General features: G+C 31.1%; 1 long non-coding RNA gene across 1 annotated transcript in view; it reads right to left on the bottom strand.

The window, feature by feature from the left end:
* LOC143054014 (uncharacterized) overlaps positions 1-22,430 on the bottom strand; it is a 25,520-nt gene extending 3,090 nt beyond the window's left edge. Inside the window, exons 1-3 of the long non-coding RNA XR_012971541.1 lie at positions 22,262-22,430; positions 20,222-20,296; positions 10,242-10,338 (exon numbers count right to left, since the gene is read on the bottom strand). This is a non-coding gene — a long non-coding RNA (uncharacterized LOC143054014). The remainder of the gene's footprint in view (positions 1-10,241; positions 10,339-20,221; positions 20,297-22,261) is intronic.

Here is a 22,430-nt window from a genome sequence, read left to right as displayed (position 1 = left end):
GTTATATCTTGCATTCGTGGATGTTCACACCGATATAGAGTATCAGGATCTTGATTTGATTTATAATCCGATTGCAAATTTCAACGGATTTGATAGACAATTCTTTACGTCATTGAAATTGATTATACAGTAAGTTAGAAAGACGATAACATTTAAAAAAAGTTTTAAAAAACCCAAAACAAGTCAAAACAGAAGCTGACCAGTATTTTTAACAGAAAATTCGTTCAGAAATGTTTTTAAGTCCTGATTCTGTTTGCAAACTGCCTATGCATGGTGTTTGGTGAATTCTCCTTGATGAATTCAACAGGGTTTGATATAGCAAAGACAAATCAAAATTTTAAAGACAAGGGGTGAATGGTTAATATATATTCTTGTCTACGATATTAATCAATTATACTTTAAGAGGAGATCCTGATGGACTATATACCTAAAGCACTTTTATAAATGCACTGAAAAAGTACAGAAAGATGTATTCTCATTTATTTTTCTTCTGTATTGTGTATTTTCATGCATGTTACAATTAAGATGTAACAGTTTTGGCATCTGTCCATACTATTTTATGCAACCGTAAGATGAAGTGAAGTGTCTGTTGAAATAAAAAAAAGAGAGAGTATATAAATGGCATCATATATGTGAATTTTTCACAGGCTGAATACTAGTCTTATTGATGTATAACCCAAATACATTATTCAACAACAATCCTTTTATGCATAATTGATTGTATACTAAAGCTTCAATATAAAATGCTCCATACTCTTACATTTGCATGGATGTACACTGTCTTAATCTGTGAAGATAATTTAAACCACGTCTAGCATTGACCTTCGATCATTCACCATAATACAGTTACAAAGGACTCGGACCAACGGCTTGACTTCTGGACACATATCTGTTCAATATGCAGTCACAATAAAAAACTGTTATTATTATTTAGGTTAACATTTTTAGCTTGACACCTCTCTCCAGAATATACTTTTATTCGCTACAAAACTGGAAATTGGACTTAAAACTACGATTAAAATGATACATATAGTGACCGTGTCTCCCCATTCATACAAAACAATTTCTATCTAATAAAACACTCAAAAAATTTATCAGACAGGCGAAAATTGTCGACTATGTAAATTTTGATTTGCTTATTTGCTTGACTATAAAGCAATAATTCTCACGACCATTAAAACGCAGACATTCCATAATGTAATAAGTTATCCATGAAACTATTCTAAATTGAATGATGAAATAATGCTTTTCAATATTGAAATTCGCCAATATACACGAAGAAACGGCTTAGAAAGCATGCCCAGATGTTCAACTGATAAGAATAGTTCTTTAATCACAAATTAGGCGGAACCAATTCATATTGTAGCAGATTGGAGTTCAAGGGTTCTTTAATTTCGTTGTCCAGAGCCGTACTCCACGTATTTCATACCTGTAATTTTTGTTTGATGCATTCTGGGATTGCTTGAAATAGACACAGTTACACAAACAGATGTTTTACGGTTCACAACGCGTCATTTAAATACAAACTAAAACTTACATGTATCTCATTTTGAAACATGCAATTATTTTTTTCATGAATGCATGCGTTAGAACTTTTTTAAACAGACATCCTGCAATTGCATTGTTTTTATTTCATATATCTAAATGTGTTTACAAAGAAATATTTTCAAAACTACTGTAAAGGCAAAACGTTATATGGTAATTCTTAGAAAAATCATAATTGAAAAATTCATATTTCGTTTAACATATGTCCATCTTTCTTACTTCGAATTAGGTAGCATACCAAATGAGATTTCAGAAACGCTTTCACCTGGGTGGACCACAAAAAAATCAAATATCGAAGAAAACAGCTCACCGAAATAAAGCATAGGGTAAAAAATTTAAAAAAAATCTCCCTAACTGATTAATTTAAAAGTTATAAGCATATGCGAGCCCTAAAATATGAATTTTCAAGTGACACTTTTTGTTTAAAACCATTATAATAAGGTTCTTGAGAAAAAAAGGTTCCATTTTCACTGTCGCTAAATAGCACAATCCGCCAAGTTTTATAGTTTCTCATAACTGAACACCATAGCTCTATAGTTACCGTGTTGAGAGTTTCAATTGTTGTAGTCCCATATGACAGTTGGGTCTGTATCCAAAAAGGATTAAAACTTATTTAATCATTTGAATTGCAACTATTGTCTTATTACATTCATGCCGTATGATGGTGGATATAATGGTTTTATTTTTGAACTTTTTAGAACTATTTCAATTTGCAATTTTATAAATCGTTTAGTTGTTACGAAAAATATAAAATTCAAAAAATTCAAAAAAAAAAATTCTATAACACTTTTGAAAATATTTCAATAAGGAAAAAATCAATCTTCTAAGAAAGAATTTGATTCAGTTGATACCCATTAATCAATGTAACTAAGGAATTCGTAAAAATATACAAACGGAATCATCAATGGACAGCGGACATTGCAAGAATATTTTCTCTTCTATTCTAATCTTTAATCAGATATTGCATTAATATGCTGTTTTAAGCTCCCACTGTTACGAGACGAGTTTGCTTTATTTATCAAAACACACGTGTCAGCTGTGGTGCACTAACTAGCTTCTTCACATGTTTCCGGTCATTTGATACACCAAGGCTGACCAGGATGAAAAAGCAGTTGCCAAATTACTCGCATATCAAAAATGTCCACGGCACAAATAATCAACAGATATCTTGCTGAGAAAATAATATTTATTATAATAACTAGACATATCAAAAGAATCTTTAGAAGTGGAAGAAAAATAAGGAAACCAGAATTAGCACTGCACACCTTTTTACGTAGGAGAAAACATTTCCGTAAAAATGTTGTTTTGAACTAAAACATTTTGCATTTTATTAGGAGCGTTATACTGTGATATATACAAGTATCTATCCATGTATAATGTCCGATGAATGTTCATTGGAAACAAAAAGACAATACTATATTTACTTTAATTCAATTTCTAAAATTAAATAAATCAAATACTGCTTTATGATTACACGAAAATTGGAGAAAAAAAATTTAACATGTGTATGGTACTTTCATTAAAAAAAATAGCCTCGTAATAAAATGTATTTAAATGTATAATGGTTTACTGCATTTATTTTAAAATTTTAAAAAATAGATTAAAACTTATTTAGTCATTTGACGTTAATTCCTGTATAAACGTCTAAACTGGTTTCATTTTACAACAACAACAACATTTTAAGATGATTGAACAGTTAGCTTTATAACAAATCTTCCCTGAGGTCCTCGTCATAGAAAGCAAAAACAAAAAAAGCAAACATATTAATGGAATTCATTAGTATAAAAATCAGGTATAACGAAAATGTTAAGCACAACTGCATAAAATGTTACATTGGAATATTTATTGCAATTGAAGACCTTTTATATTTCAAGATTCTTTTAAAAATCCACTAACTATGGTCAGTAAAAACAGAAGTGGGGTTATTCCTCCATTTTCGTACGAACGCATGAGAAATTTGACAGTTCACTAGAAAATTCACAATGTAACCAATTTTAATACAGTATTGCATTTTATAATCATGTTTAACATCGTTCCTCAGGCAGTATTCGCAATTTCAGTATGATCTTTTTCTATAAAAATTATTTGACTCAAATAATAATACAAGGTCAGTGAAATCTATTTTAGTTCTCAAACTATTCTGACATCACACCTCCCCCTGAAGAATAGTGATAAGCCATATTATATAAATGTTTTGAATGTGTAATGAATACTAGAAAAGTGTGCTCCCCTACACCTGAAGAGGGGCCACATGTTGAAGCCATGCTGTTAAATAATGGACATATTAATACTAAGTATTAAGCACGGGTTAAATGGTATCAAATACACTTGTTCCGGTAAAATATACATAATACTTGTCCTAAAATTGGTACCGAATTAGAGTATAATCTTAATGATGCTTTAATTAATATTTTTTATTTGCAAAATACACCCATATGGCTCAAGCAAACACAAATACAACATTTAATACAGACAGTGAAGAATTACAAATATAAACACAAAAAAAACATAGTTATAAATGGTAATTAATGTAACCTTTGATGGACATGGACCTCATTTTCGCAATTCTAAAGAGTGCTTTATAAAGTCACCAATTTCTGTCAAAAGCTCAGATTAGGATTTAAAAGTTGTTTTAGCTTTAAAAGTGGTTGCATGATAATTTGTAAAATCAGGATTTATATTATTAATCTTTAAAAATAAGCAATCTCTTAAAGTTGAGTTTAGTTTGCAATATAGAAAACGACTGTTGTCAAGTAGTGTAAACAACGTATTTTTTTTTTAATTCAGATACAAAAAGGAGGCGGATGAAGCAGAGTAGAAAGGTCAAACAAGTTATCGTCGATCAAGATTTTGTTTTACCAAAGTACAAATAATGTTTTTCTCTATTCCACACCAAATGGTGCATACTGATATACCATCAAAAACAACATACACTACTCTGTAGGGAAATTTTTTAGTTCTAGTATAAAAATATTTAGGGTTTCATACCCCATAATAGCCATGCATGCATTTATACTTCGTTTATAAAATATTCTGAAAAAAAAAAAAAAAAAACTCTTTGGATTAGACATGGATTGAGCTCAGCTGCTTACCAGAAAGACTCAAAAGACAATGTCTGTACAATTCGACCAAGACTAACATTGCACATATTCTAAAAATATTTGTTTTATCATTTAAGAGTCTACTTGGGTGTTTAAGCACAGTATTAAATTAAGGATTAAAAAGATAGAACATGTGGATTGTACAAAGTGAGAACCATAGTATGCTTTTAAAATAGATATATTTTACACACTAAATACGTGTTTGACAGATATCGAATTAACTTGGTTATACGTTTGTGTTTTTGTTTTTACTTAAAGACGACACTTATATATATATTTCAAGGAAACGGCAAAGATACTAATTCACAAAAATTGTCACAGCTTGCTTTTTTAAGAACTTGATAATTGATTTCATTCCTGTTGTATTTTATAAAGAGCCACCGATTATGTTAAAATAATAAGAAAAACAAAGTAATCCAAAGCCATCTTTCTAGTTCAATAATGTTCTTTTATTCAATTATTTAACCTGTACAGAAGTTAAAAACGTGGAATAATACTCAGAATGGTAAACAAACTCATCATAGATACCAGGACTAAATTAAATGTATACGCCAGACGCGCGTTTCGTCTACAAAAGACTCATCAGTGACGCTCGAATTCAAAAAAGTTAAAAAGGCCAAATAAAGTACGAAGTTGAAGAGCATTGAGGACCAAAATTCCTAAAAGTAAAGCTAATATTTGTTTTCTGAACAGCGCTAACTTGTTTTTTAGATTTAGTTATTGGTCTCTGCTTTATTTTTCTTTTGTTACAAATTCCACAAGCAAAAATTGCCATGATATTTGTGTTTAAGACCCAATTGATTCGAGCGATATTTGCTTTTGAAAGGACATTGCTGGATGTCCGACACCCCTCGTCACTTTCCGATGTCATCTGTCTGCCATTGTTGACTGATTGACGCACCTTATCTTCCGGTCTAATTAATATCGAAATATAAACAAACCGTAAATCAGATTCTTAATGTAAAATTAACTTCATGATTATGTACCAATATCATTACAATGGTACATGTACGTCCAATTATCTGGAACCTTGATAACTATGATATACTATCAGTAATTATCGAGACGAACGACAAGTTAGCCATGATTATTAGATAGTTTAAACAATTAGTCGTTAGTTGGCGTAACTGACTAGGCGGAGAAAGCCATAAACCATACGGTCATTAGTGATTGTCAATTCTATAAACATTTACCTGAAAACAGGTTACAACAAGATACTTTTGACATGTCAATACCCTTTACCAATATCATTTTGTGTTATTCTCCATCTGATTTTCTATAATGAATTAAGATAAAACAATGATAAAATATTAAAGGAGATTAAACGATATTTTAACAGTCGTCGTTTTGAGAAAAAAGGGAAACCAGAACAGGTTAATTTAGCACTAGAATTTAAAGGAATAACTTATGCACATGATTTATAATATAATGACTGAAAATGGAACACAGATACATATTGTATTGCGTTACACTTTCATGCATGAGAGGGTTAAGAAGAAGAAGGTGATCGCTGGTAGTTTGAAAATATTCGATAGAACTTTATGATTATCGTTTGTTGTTGTTGTTGTAGCATATTTTCCTGAGGTATTCAGACATGTCCTGAAGATACAGAAACATTATATTTGTTCCAAAGAACTAATCAAGGATCCATTGATACACCTACATTTAGGAAGATGGTTTCTCAAAGGTTGATTCTACAATCCTTAAAAGAAATAATACCATATATATATATATATATAAATATATCTTTTTAACTATTTTATGTTGTTGCTTTAGATTGCTTTTTATTGTTTCAAAAACATGTGACATTTTCTATAATCTGTCAAAAAGATGCTATGCAACCGGGTTTTTTTTTATGTTTTTTAATAAGCATTCGAAACCCAATGTTTTTAAACCGTCTCGAAGCCAGTTATTAAGCGCCTTCGATTCTTTTTCATCGACTGCATACTAGTTCAGGAATTGTTTGGAGGCACATTTACATATACAAATTTAAATGTATGCCATATAACTTGCTGGACATCTAACAATATATATCTGTAAATAAACTGGACTGCTGTGATGGAAGATTTACATAGTAAGGAAAGCAAAATGCTGTTACTGAGTTGAATGATTTAACGTACGTTTACAAATATATTTCTAGTTAATAAGATTAAGATAAAATTTTGATTTCGGCGCCAATCTTTGACAGTGGACACAATTTATGCTTGACATTTTTGATAAGAGGTTATGAAACTTATAATGACCGGTGATAAACATTTGATACATGAAACGTTATACGAAACATTTTGTGTTGTGGCATGTTAACCTAAACCGTGGAAACAATACCGGCTTTTCTTTTATGCAGTGATAGAATCAAATCTTAATTGTAATCCTTGATATTGCGACCAATGGCTAGCTACCGTTCAATCCGGTATATTGAAAAATACATGTTACAGGTTATGTGAAAAATTCTTTTCCAGATGTCATTGTTTAATTTTGTTTTTTTAGATAAATTTTGCTCTATCATTTGTCAATGCTCACATAGATGCAAATATCTAAATGCATCGTTTGCATATCATTAAGTGTCGGTAAATATGTAGTTTACAAGTCCAAAGTCAGGAGCCTGTAATTCAGTGGTTGATGTATGTTGCTGTGTATAATATTTGTTTTTCGTTCATTATATTGTTGAATAAGGCTCTTAGTTTTCTCGTTTACATTGTTTTATATTTGTAAACCTCGGGGCCTTTTAAAGCCGATTAAGCAATACTGAGTTTGCTCATTGTTTAAGGCCGTACGTTGACCTATATATAGTTGTTAATTTCTGTGTTATTTGGTCTCATGTGGAGAGTTGTCTCGTTGGTAATCATATACCACATCTACGTATCTTTATAATTAATTGATTTTTTGAAGAAACAAAGAATAGTGACATTGGTCGTTGCGGCCCGGTCGTTGGCCTCAGTGAATAATATTTTGCCAATAAAACCACATATTTACCTCATCAAAAGACAGTTCTTGTTTATTATTGAAATTAAATCGGACATGATAAGCAAAAAGTCGAAGAATTACGGATTCAAATATATACAATACAAGCATTAGCCTTTCAAAAGGGCTAAGTCGACTCTTAGCTGATGAAAATGGAAAGTGCTCTCGCTTTGTAGATTTATTCATTTACTAGAATAGCAACGTGCATCCATCAACAAATTTTACCACACACGTGAGGTCACACGTTATGAAGTCGTATATATCGTTTAACGTTGCTGTTTACGAAACTCATGAAGATTCGACTATTTGTAGATAAAAGTTACCTGTGTACCAATATCATGAATATGCATGATTAATGACCAGGCAAAATCTAATTGCTAAAATAGAGAGGACAAATCCGATACTCTACGGGATTGAAGGACATTTACTAGGTTTGGATTGTCCTAACCAATCAATAAACTTTGATTATTCACGTCTCGTAATATCTTCCAATCAGGTAGCAAGAAAAATTCACGCACTGACTGTCCATCGTTCAATTCTTAATATCGACTCCTAGAAGTCGATAATAACGCGTTCCAAGTATACGATGTAGCTTTAAGAAACAAAAATATACATACAGTATTCATGTCTACAAAATCTTCCAAAATAGCATTGTTTGATATATTTATGCTTAGTTTATACCAAGCACAACCCATAAATTATATTTTCATCCAAATTAAAACTGACAAAAGTGACCACTTTGTAAATAATTTATGAGCGAATGATGAATTCGTATCATTTCGCAAGAGATTTCTGAAAGCTTAACACGCTCATTATCCCTAAAATCCTTATCATGCCTTCAAAACTTTATCTTTTGAATGAAATATTCCATATCTAAAAGGTTTTACTCTTCAAAGAAAAGAATATCATTATCTATTGAAGCTGTGAGTGAAGATGTTAATTAACACATAATTCTGGTAATTATAACGTTTGTTGTAAAACTGTCCAGAAAATCCATTTGTCTTGGTCACTTTATACGAGGAACGTTGGTCATAATTGACTTTCTGTGGTGTCTTTGATATTTAGCTCAAACAAACTAAGGAATTAATGATCATTTTGTGGAAGTACGATTTATAGGCATTTTGCTATCCTCAGTCTTTTGCTGTATCAAAAATGCTGTAACAAGGATTTTCGTCCTGCATGAATACACCAAATGTCTCTTTCGAACCAATCTTACTCGTAGTCATTCATTATTTTATGCTCTAATTGCCGCTTTAATATTTAAGAATAAGAATTTTTTTCGATATGAATAATAACATTTGCAACATACAGATTGTGCCAAACTAGATTTACAAACAAAACAACAAATAAACAACCAACACTTAAGTAAATAGATAGAAAAAATATTAACACCATATGAATTAAAATAATCTAGCTATCAACCAAGGATTTCTCTGTATTTATATGTTTTACTTTGAATTGTTTGCAGTCATAATGTGAAATGCTAAGTAAAAAAATAATAACAAGTTAAAGTTTCTTTTTATATATTTGATATACACTAAAAAAAAATAGCACAATTTTATAAGATTTTATAATGTATTGTAGAGAGGTAAAAAATGTGAAAAGATCTGATAGAAACGAATATCGATACTTGAATAGGTAAAATCTACAATGAACACAAACCTAACATACTAAATCTACACCATTCATGAAAGTGCCAACAAATGGAGAAAGTTACCAGATTCCGTCTCATTAATAAAATAAATAGCCAGATATATAAACTCGACATAAAATCATCTCTTGATGATTAAATTCCCCATTAAATTCACAAGTTTGCTTATTAAAGCGCCGTGTTAATTTGCCGAGAAAACAGTAACCTTGTTCCCTGGGGAACTTTGTGGTTAATAAGCAGAGTTGAGGAATGAAAAGGGACAGGAACCAGTTTTAATTAATGTGCAATTTGATGGGTGTCGCTTTACATAATTGCTGACATGTGTTTTTAGTTTGTGGCGCGAAATTGAGAAATGCTTCGAAGGTAATAAATTTACTTTAAACAAATAGAAAGTCACGCGCATTGTATGTTAGTATATTGAAATACGTGGTTCATGTACGATGACTTTTTGATTTGACATTTTTGGCATTTATTTGCTTTGATAGGAAATTGAGCATATAACAGGTATACAAATTAAAATATTAGAAATAATAATTGAAAGCAACGAAAATAACTAGAAACCAAAAACTTAAAAACTTACAAAACTTTTAAAGTAAATTTGTTTTAACTGTATTGGTTTTTAATGCATTTCAATTACTTTAAAAAGTGAACCATTAATTCTAACGATACTGAAAAACACAAATTTATATACTAATATAATGCATTCGATCTTAGAAGCTAGAGTTTCTAACGAAAATTAAACGAAAGTAAGACGCTGAATTTTTCATGAAATTTGCGGGAATGCCTACATTGTATTTTTTCTTCCCTGATTGTAATTCTATACTTTATTTTAGTCGGGGTTTTTATTCGGCTGAACTTCCTTCTTCATGGTACAATGTAAACAAAAAAATAATAAAATCTTCTAAGATTCCAAATTTCAAATCCTTATCCGAATGGGCATATTTCATTTGAAGTTTAGTGGCTATAAATTTCTTAAAACCTACCTTTTTTGGTTGTGCATGTGTTTTAAATAATTTTAACCTCTTGCTTACTCATGACAATTCAGTTGCTAGTGCATAAATTGTATATATACTATTCGACCTAAAAAAAAACAAAACAGCAATATTATTTAAAGGGAAATTCCGCGATTTTTTACTTATCATCTAATTATGTTCATCTTAACATAAAAAACACATTTGCAAAGTTTTAAATTTATATTCCTTCTAATAACCAAGGATTTGTATAGTAAGAAGGATTGGAATCTCGCGGTTTATCGTAATCTCTTCCGCGGCGAGACTTCGGTACTCGCCACTATTACTACTACTACTACTCGTCACTTACGATATCGGAACGGGATTTTTTGTACACATGCATCGAGTTGTGTTCTTATTTTTGTCACGTATAGACAATGTTGTAATGGTTAAGGACTTTATTCATTCTTAAACGTAATAATTATTGATTTTCACTCAAGTTTCAATTGACGAAAAGGCATAATTTAACTGTTTTATTTGATGGACATTGTAATGCAATGTGAATAACGGCAGTTGACAATGTGTTTGTATGTTAACTTCTGTAATTTTTTATTTTCAGTCAATTGTCAAAGAAATTAAAAAAAATCTTATTCTTGTAAATTATGTCATTATAGTTATATGCGAATTTGCATCTTCGGAAACTCTTTCAAAAACTTTCAATCTCGGGGAAACAGGTGCAAAACATTTTTTTGTGGCAAAAAAGAACTGACAACACATTTCAGGACGAATTACTGCATTGCGTTTTATATACATAGTGGCTAGTCATTATCATAAGTTTGGAACAAGTACTGTTACAGAGGGAGCCCACTGGTAAACCCTATAAAACTGCCTCTGCATGTTACTGTAGCAGGTTTCAATCATCATAAACATATATAGGCATAAAAGAAACGTTAGCCAGTGTGTTACATTACATTACATCTTTAAATGCACTTTTGTTTCTTATCAGAGCACTTTCATCAATTTGTGCATGAATTTGATAGGCATGATAGGGCAATTTTATAGTGTCAGCTCTCTGTCATACATGTCATACATGTATAACGGCCTCTCAAGTAGTCAGTCATGGAATTATTCCTGGTTATGTATTATTCACGCCGTATAATACAGAAATTAACTTGAATAGAGCGACTTGTCATATATCAAAGAAGACTATCTTTTTCTGATTGTACATTGGTACACTTTCATATGAGGTACGCAGCAGCAGTTTACATCAAGTATTAAAACAAAAGTAATACTTTTCTGTTTGTAACTTTCATGCTTGGTAGGTCTAAACTGTAGTGTATATAGATATTTATCAATAAATGTCTTTGTAAACATAACTAAAATGTTTCTTGTCTAACAGAAGATACTTTTTGTACAATTTTGCCTTGTATTGACTTTATAGCGCACAGTTACTAATATGCATGTACAACACTGACTTTAGTCTATCAAGGAAAGATTGAATAATTGCTTACCGGTACTTCAACATCATTTGAACTTTGGTGAACTGAGCTGTCTCATTCGATTGACAATCATACCACATCTCTTTACTCTTAGGTCTTAACTTCAAATTTGGTATAAAAACTATTTTTACAATAAATGTCTTTGTTAAGACGTACATGATAACTATAAAATGGTTATTGTCTAACAGAAGATACTTTTTGTACAATTTTGCCTTGTACATGTATTGATTTCATAGCTCATAATTACGAATATACTGTATAATACATGTAAAACAATTTTTGTCTATCAAGATAAGAAATAACAATAGATTGAATAATTGCTTTAACATCAACATCATTTGTTTCTTTGGTGAACTGAGCAGTCTCATTCCATTGGCAATCATACCACATCCCGCATCTCTTAACTCTTATGTCTTAACTTCAAATTTGGTATAAAATCAATTTTTTGTGCATGTATTATGTATGGGCTGTTGGTTTCATGTGATAATATTTATCGAACTGCTATGCTGCATGGGTTTTGTTGATGGTGATTGACATACATTCATTGATTCAATCATTGTACATGTAGACTACTAGTTTTTAAAATCTTCATTTGATATTGAATGGATAGTTGGCTCATTTCAATCATATCCCATGTCTCCTTGCTTATTTTACTACACATACATGTACATCGTCAATATACACTCAACACCAAGCAGATTTGAAGTATTAAATGAATCTGGCATGTAACAGAATTTAAAAGAAGATGTTCAATGATTTATTTTTATATTAAAATATAGAAATAATCCAATTTAACCCGGGTATCACATGATCATCTATCAAGTCTCTATCAAAGTTCCCTACACACAAAGCGTAGCTTTCAAGTTTAGGTAGAAGAGATTAAATGTTAATGATCCAATGAAAGATTGCTGGTATATCCTCCATAAATGATATTCAGAGGAGCGTTCTGGTCAAAGGTGGCATTCAGTTGTACACTAGTATTTCTATTTCTATTTGAAGGCATGCCATATACATCATGTATATATGTTAGTCCACATGATTAGTGCATGAATGGCCAACTGCTGTTTGCACACAACTGCTTAGACTTTTTTGGGGACTTGAATCCTTGTGCCTAGACTTTTCTTCTTAACATTCACCAGTTTGAGCATTTTGGAAAATACTGAAAAAAAGGTGTAATATAGTTACATGTGGCAATAATAATACAATATCATATGGCTTAAACAATTCCAACATCAAATATGTCCTTAACAATAGCAATACTACCTCAAAATCTCTGCTCGAACAATTATATTTGCAAAATTTATGTTAGATTTCTATGGGTTTATGCAAATTCAGGAATAATTTATATTTGTAGCAATGTTTCTATTGTTTTAAAATAAAATATTTTGCAATATTGTAGGATCAAAAGATGTCGCAAACAAACAAAAAATCAAAAATAACAATAAAAGGAATAAATGTTAGATATTTTGGATAACAGAATATCCTTTATATATTATATATATAACTGGACTTGACTGAAGTATAGTTTAGAGCAGTTCGGTCTAGAAAAGATAAAGCTCAGGTACATTTGTAATGCACAGGTTTAAAAAAATTATGACGTCTTCCTATTTTAATTAATTGCTTTGACGCCGTTGCAGGAAAAAATCTTCCAAGGCTATTTTGATTTTTGCTTTGACACCGTTGCAGGAAAACATCTTTCATTGTTGGATTTAAAGTTGTTGCAGGAAAACATTATTTAGCCTAGCAAAATGCCATAATTAACAGGCATAATAATTAATTGGACTTAAATTTGTAATGCATTTGATATGTGGTATAAACAGATAGAGAAGAAGGGAGTCCATAATAATAACATGCATAATAAAAGGGGGCAGTGATTTATAATGAAGACCAAAACAGCACTACCCATACACCATTAAAGGCATTAAAGTAGATGAGCTGTGTTGGTGTATCATTATTTTCATGTCAGTAAAAATGTACATTCATTTGTACACAATGTACGATCACAATACCATGATGCTGGTAAACACTGAGGGGGGATAGGACCTTTATCGGGACTCCGGGATCGGGTGTTTTTAAGCTCGGGATTTCGGGATTTTCCCCTTCGGGATCCGGGAATTCTTTATTTCGAATTTCGGGATCCGGGATTTTTATTTATTTAAATTCGGGACCTCGGGATTTCGTGTTTTTAAGCCCGGGATTTCGGGATCATGACCCCTCCTATCCCCCCTCAACACTGGGCTGAACATTTGAAAATATTACCATCCATGCATTGTCCCTTTCCACATCGGCAAAGGCAAATCTATGGAGTTTTCTATGGAACATGGCTAGTTAAAATTGATGTAAAACTATGTCGAAACACATGGTTTAACGATTTCATTTCGGTATAAACAGGAAGTATCAGATTATTATGACAACTGGATCCCCTCCTAATTTAGGCCTGGTAAATTGCGATTCATCTGAGAACCACATTGATGTTTAAAGACAGAAAAGTATCACAATTCCCTTATTTAGCGGTTTGAGCTTTCTTCAATACACTTTATCACCAATGTTTTACGTTTGTAAACATGTTTGAACATTAATCTAGGCCAATTGAAGAACTTTATTCATTTTTCCCAAGCCACCCCCATTTTCGCTCCAGAACGCCATTTTTGTTGTTATCAACTCAAAGAAACGTAAAAAAATAGGAAAACTAATGCATCAATCACTCCGAAATTTACTCAATACACGAAGAAATCATATATCTATCAGAAAATATAAATTTTATCACTCATCTCCGTTTTTTGAGGAAGGAGTATAAAAATAGAAAATGATGATAGGACCGCCCAATAGGCGGGATAGGGTGAGGTCACTTCGGTCAATATGCAAATTAATTCTATGGAGCCGTGTATTCTTATTGCGATCGTAAAAGTTATTAATTACACCAGAACCCTTTTAAACTTCTTATTTCAAGCATAAAATTTGATAGATATGGATTGTAATACTTACATATCGGGTGTCAATTTGTTTAGGTGATGCTAATGTCCGCCATTAATCAAGGCACATTGAGCATTTTCCAGATGCATCACGGGTAATCTCACAAAATCTCGCGCCGCAGAAGATATTATACTACAGTCTATGCAAAAGCCCACGAGATTCCAATCCTTCTTACTATACAAATCCTTGTAATAACGGAGAAAATCAAGTATTTGTAACTTTTTTGGTTGAATTCTCGAGTGGGTCGTGACGTATTAGCCCGATTTATTGAATTCTGGGAAAAAATAAAATCTGTTTAACTCTTATAGCTTATCGACAATATACGTAATTAAAAGCGCACAGCTGACGAATGGTCGAAGTTATGAACCACAATATAAGAATGAACGAAAATGAATATGCATATACCGTTTTGTATTGATTGAATTAAACTCCTATAAAATTATCTCTAGTAAATGTTTTTGAATAAATTTAATTAATTATTGTTGAGATTTTTTTCATAAAATATTTATTGAACATTTTTACTGATATTGAACTGAAAATATTTCAGTTCTATTTACCGTTATTGTTTTGATAATCATTTCAATGCAACTAATGTGTGAGCAGAGTGTGTATATTATTTTGTAAAGGTCACTGTATATTTCTCGGCTTGAGGTCAATTCGTTTACCTTGTAGCTATTTAGCCGCAGGTGTGAGTTCAAGCGTACACAGATATAAATGTTGTTATTTGGAAAGGATAAACAGAAAGGATTAGAAAGAGTATGCTGTCACGATGTTAATACACTAAGATTTAATACACGATGAGAATAAAGATACAATAATTAAATTGTGTAAATTAATTGAAAATAAAATTCAGATTCGTAATTCCGAAAGTGTATAAAAATAAAAGGAAACAATTTTTGATTACTTTCTTAGCGGCAATTGGCGTAAAGATTCAAATATGAAGCAAAAAATAGTAGTTTTAATCTTTTATAAAAACTAAATGCAATATTACCCAATTTGATATACCATTGTACATCTGTTTGATATCATTGACTTTACCGGAATTTCTTAACTTGTATTCAAATCTGGCTGTGTTTAAATGCTAATAAAACTATTGCAATTTTAAAGTTTTTAATTGACAAAAAAATACAACATACAACATGCATGATTTTTTTTTAGTTTCTTTTTAACATTTTATTCTTACATAATTAAATTCATTTGACAATCATTTACACGAACTTTTTGTGAAAAGAATATCAATTATCTAAGCTAAGGCATTATTTCTTTTGAGGATTTTTGAGGAATTTTTTTTAAATTCTATGATAATATTTGTGCAATGTTGAACATGATAGCCGTCATTAATCCAAATAAGTAATACAGTAGTTGTAATAAAAGTTATATTTTAGTCATGCATAACTGATATTGACGAATTTATAATAGTTCGTCCATACATCGTTGTTCTTGAAACAATCATTAGTATGAAATTCAAAACAGTGTAGCTGTGGCCATTGATTGACACATTAAAATCATTCATTGACTGGGACAATTTAGGTGAACGTTTGTATGTAACGACCAATGCTCACTATGTACTTTTAAAGACACTTAAACTATGGGGTCACCAAAGGTTCTCAACACCTAATTAAGTAATTCGAAAAATTAATCAGAAATAACACGATATTTTGATTTATATCAATTATATAAATCAAAACACAAAGGTTATTCCTGATTAATTTTTCGAATTATTTTATAATTAAAGGCGTTAAGAAACCTTTGGTGACCCCACAGTTTAAATGTCTATCGTAGGTACGTCATGAACAGTGGTTGTTACAGACAAACGTTCACGTAAATTGTCCCAGTCAATGGATGATTTTGATGGGTCAATCAATGGCCACAGCTACACTGTTTTGAATTTCATACTATTAGTATACATGTAAGTTTCCTGACGTATAAGAGCCATTGAGGACGAGCTCCAGAGAAATCAGACTAGTGGCGTTTCGTTCGTTTGTTTGTTGGGAAAGGAGAGGAAATGCAACCGCTTGAATGTACAGATAAACGACAGAATTACCATACAAGCATTTATAGTCAACACAATCAGAAAGAGTTCCCATCGTTAGACGGGGAATATGAAGGCTCCCAAGAATGAACAAGTGACATGTCTAACTCTGAACAGTTAGAAAACAGACTATCAACATCGACCGCTTGTTAAATTCTTAATATTTGAAACTGTATGCATATATATACGTATACGTTTATGATATATATAGTGATGAGTTCTTGCGTCTGACAAAAACTAAATTCCTTCATGGTTATATCTTGCCATACGTTTATATTGGTTTGTAAGGTGATTACTCACAATCGTTATTTGAAAATCCTGTTTGTGAGATGTTGATTCATTTCAATACAGAAATTTCGTCTATATATTTCACAAGTGTATAACACGGAGAAGCTCTGGAGGTCCATTACTCCCATTTTGTTTGGGTGTGAACCATCGATGTTTACAGCAATATCACAGAATAAGATGATGATGGTAGAAAGAACTATGGGCGTCATGTGGCAAATATTACATGCATATCGGACAATGAGTTGTCAATCTGTATGAAAAGATTTCCAATACAACCATATTATTGAGAAGGAATGTTTACATGCTATACTCTCGTACTAGTATTACAGGGTTCTTGTGGCGTTCACCTTAGACACACATCTTTTTAACGATGTTTAAAAAAAAGACAGAACCAATTTAATGTCATATTTCCCTATTTTTTAAATATAACTAAAAGTCTTTTTATCTGACAAGAATACCCCTATTTAGCGAACAAGTAATTTATTCTTTTTTCTGTTATTGAATACCAAGAAAGAAAATAAATCCCGAAATTAATTTGAAACTTTGATACTCAAAAGTTTCCCAGCAAAATATTCACATTCCCTGGGGATAATTAGTGTTCGTCCAGTGGCATATATAACAATTGTGATGACGAATTACTTCCTTTGTTCGAGAACAATCTTATTGAAATATAAATCTGTGATTTTACTAGGTCCACAGCTTCAATGAACCAAAGCAAAAGTTATACATCGACCTGTATTTAAATCAAATTGGTTCTCCTCTTCTTCTGGTATACAATAGTCTATCGACATTCGATGATTACATACTGTTGGCATACGTGGACTAGTCTATTTACAACACTTTTACCCCTATTTATTCAAAATATATGTTTTTTTCTTATGTTCAATGTATACATGTATATATTTTAAATTGCGCTATAGTTCCGTAACTTTCTATCCAGTCGTATAAACGAATCGTCGGCAAGTGCGTACATTTTTTTAAATCAATATTTCTGGTCTGTTCCAATCTGTCCTTCACTATTGACAATGACTATATATTACATTTTCCCAAATTCACCCTTGGAAAAAATATTTAAATAGATTTTAATTTCATCAAATCTTATTTTTTGGGTATTATTTATATGTTTATGAATTATATTCTTTACACCAGAAATGTTATTTATAAACAAGCGTATGAGTTTAGTAATGACAAGTAAGACAGAGTTGTATATTATTCATCTGATAGTTCAAAATGGAAAGTTATAAGTTATCAGCCGTGTACACTGATCAATACCTGCAGAAGTGAAACGATGCATGAACTTGCAAGCCCGACAGGAAATCGCTTGAATACCTGGACGTGTCACCTCACACCCCTCACAATACCTTTGGAAGTAATACCTTTAGCCATGCTGGTGATCAGATGAGGGAAGATCAAAATATATTTGTTTATTACTTTAAAGAATTATGAACAAATTAGATTTTCGAAAACAATTTTCACGGAACACTTATTTATGATTTCAACTTTGACTTTTCACCTAATTCCAATATCAACAGTTTAAAAACAACAGACCATGGTAATTTAAAAAAAGTAAGAATATTTTTCGTATCAAGTTAGTTAGTCGGATAAAACAACCGTACGATTGACAAGATATCGACACGCAATTACGACTACATCGGTTACTGTAGTTTTGTTTCTTTGTGGTTTATAGACATATCGTTTTTATTAATCGGGAAAGAAGACAAAATGGCGGATCGCAGAGAATTGATACTCTAAATTTAAAATCGATGGTGATCGCTTATCTAGCGGAATAAAACTTTAATATCTATGAATTTGAGCATTTTTATACAGAATGAACATAATATCAATTTTTGATTTTTTTGCGAAGTTTCCCTTTAAGTCACAGAAAAAACTAAAAAAAAAATAATAAATTAATAACCGTTTCGATTTTTATCTGATAATCTAAATGCAGATGTTGCAACTACCAAAAAAAATCATGTTACAATTTTGATCCTTTTATTATCGAAAGGAACACGAGATTCCATACCATGTGAGTGAAAAACGTTTTCAATACGATTTAAAAAAGTCAACAACGATTATAATATATATATATGCTAGTAGTCAAATCATTTTTCCTATATGCATAAAAAGCAATTGATGATAATGATGAATAATTGAACGTAAGAAAATAAAATTTAAAAAAAATGATCGGACGCAATACAAAATTATTTACCAAGGGATCGCAAGTTTTTGAAAGAAATTCTTGAATATTGCTGTAGACAATTCGACGAGAAGCAAAAAACAAATGACGAAAAATCGAATCAATCTATTATTGAACACTTTAATATCAAATCAATAACAATTTCAAACATTTAATCGGTTCATTTTAGACCCCCTTAAAATAAATTATCATGCAAATTGTCAAAAATTTTAACCGACATTCATTGTTGCGATTTATAAAATAATGAAGATGTGGTATGATTGCCAATGAGACAACTATCCACAAGAGACCAAATGACACAGAAATTAACAAATATAAGTCACCGTACGGCTTTCCATAAATTTTAATCAAACCAATATAATTATTGTAAAACTCTCAATTCTGCAATACATTTATTAGCAACATTACCCATTTTTACACGAGGGGTTCTCGCTAAATAGAGAAACAAGACAGAACCACGGCATGGGTTTATTGGCTTTAGAAATTACAAGTTGATTGTACTAGATCTAGACAAAAAACTGACAGCACTAAATGACTGCCTTGACTGACAGTCACAGGGGTTCCCTATCTAATCGAGATCTTGTTTGCTCCCGATATTTATGTACATAGTTTATATCTAATTTGATCAGACAAAGATCGATTTGATAACATAAGTAAATTTATAATTAAGGTGAAAAACGTGCATCGCCCATTTATGAAAACATTATATTATTCGAGACCCAAAATTACAGTTGTGTCTCCATGGGGTTCTAGGAAATTGAGTTATTTATTTAACATAGACTCCCTTGTCAAAATAAATTTAGATTTCATCATGCAGTTTAGTTGATTATGAAATTAAATAGTTATGAATTTTTTAAACCCATTTAATTTCTAAATCTAACACTGCAATAGTTGTCAGAGAATATCAAATTTTCATTCATATCTTTTAAAGTTACATAATAAAACTCGTATCTTAAGATATTAAAAGACAGTTAATGTAATTCATGATCAAACTATTAAAAATCTGCAGCTGCACAATACGTACGTCTTAGTGCATTAACGAGATCGAGGCTTTAATTCTTCCAAACTGACTAGTGACCATGTTGGACATTTGAGAGGACTGTAAGACAATGAAGATATATTCAAGAAATCCATGGACATTGATAATTATGATAGTTTTTGCAGGCACAGTATTTGAAAATTTGCAATTTGTATCATTAATATTGCAATAGATGTAATTTTTATACTTAAGGAATGTAATATTTTTTCTGTCTATGAAGAAATAACATAAAAAATTTGGTGCACACTGAATAACGCGCGTAGCGGGTTATTTAACAGTGTGCACCACATTTTTTATGTTATTTCGAATAGACAGAAAAAATATTACAGTCATTTCTTATAATTTAATTCTAAATTCCATTTTAAACCGTAGAAAACCTTGAAAAAAACGTTGATGACGTCACGGTCACATGACTAAATTATGTCTATGGTCTGATAACAAAATAACGTCGGCCAATCAGAAGACGCGTTACATCCAAAATTAAATTATATCAAAATGTTAGCATTTTTTAAAAAGAGCCCAAATACATTCAGTTCTATATTCTTATATGTTTTCGAAACAATAGATTGTAGATTCACAGCTTGTTCGTCGTGATTCCTTCTCAACACTTTCATACCAAATACCTGAATTTCTCTGAGATTTTTATATTTAATATCTACTATCATAACCATAAATGTTAGTCATGAAAAGATGAATTTTCCTTTCGTGTCGTCGGGTTTCTGTTTTATTTACCTATATCCGCCTACTTTTTTCGTTTTAGATTATTATTGGTTGTTTATCTAAATGTTACTCAACATTTCCCGAAATTTACAATTGCTGCCTATATTTCAGTTGTATACTTGAAAGTTAAAACAAAACCCAAAAGAAAACGTATATGACCTAAGGAGAAAACTGCTTTGAACTATTGATATATTTCTTAATAATTTAATTTTGGATGTAACGCGTCTTATGATTGGCCGACGTTATTTTGTTATCAGACCATAGACATAATTTAGTCATGTGACCGTGACGTCATCAACGTTTTTTCAAGGTTTTCTACGGTTTAAAATGGAATTTAGAATTAAATGATAAGAAATGACTGTAATATTTTTTCTGTCTATTCGAAATAACATAAAAAATGTGGTGCACACTGTTAAATAACCCGCTACGCGCGTTATTCAGTGTGCACCAAATTTTTTATGTTATTTCTTCATAGACAGAAAAAATATTACAGTCATTCCTTAATAAATAGATTAAACTCTTTTCTTTATGAATTCGACGCTGAACGTAGAACTCGTATGCGTACATCACAAGACATACATGTTCAATCTTGTATTCATAAAGGAAACAACTAAAAACTAATCCACCAATTTCTCGTGGAGCGTGCCTTCTTAGTATAAATTATGAAAGACATATTCATTTGTGTCATTTAATCTAGTTGATATGATAATTGTTTTCTCGTATCTGCATAATATTTGACTATCTTGCATTTATATTTTGTCTCCTCCACGATTTCAAAAAAAGGAAGCTTTTTGTCACAAAGGTAGATTTTCAAACAAACCCTGACAAGGAAACATTGACAATTAGATATCCGAATTCATAAACAAGATAATTTGTTTCTCAAAGTCGGATACGTAGGGAAGATTTTTTCCATTTGTCAAAATTCGAAATATCCAATGCATTGACAAATAGTAAAAATCTTCCCTACGCATTAGCAACAAATCATTTTAAACTGTTGTTTCTTATCAGTATTATAAACTGTTTAGTTTATGAATTCAACGTTGAACGTAGTCCTCGTATTAACATGTCAAGACCTACATGTTCCATCTTGTATCTATGAAGGAAACAACGAATAAAAATCAAGAGCATGAAGCTGGAACGAAATATAGTAGCTTTGTACGTGGCAGCAGCTAGTACTTTCCATTTTTCTGATATCACATTTCATCGAATGAATATTTAAACCAGGAGAAAGCCAATAGCAGGAATACGTGCACATGAATATACCAGTAAACTTTTATTCGACTCCTTCGATTCAAACATACTTACAAGAAAACAAGTTTGAATATTGTGTATATTATATCCAAAATTAAAATATATCCGATATTATAGGCAAGTTAAAGAATGAATTAATATATTAATAGTATCCAGATCCAGAATAAAGAAAGAAGAAAATATATTGAAATCTCAAAACTCCAAATAATCAACTGAACAACAA

Source organism: Mytilus galloprovincialis, chromosome 12 (genome assembly GCF_965363235.1).
Source record: "Mytilus galloprovincialis chromosome 12, xbMytGall1.hap1.1, whole genome shotgun sequence".
In the NCBI taxonomy this organism is placed as follows: Eukaryota; Metazoa; Mollusca; class Bivalvia; order Mytilida; family Mytilidae; genus Mytilus; species Mytilus galloprovincialis.
This window is presented reverse-complemented; position numbering and strand designations above follow the sequence as displayed.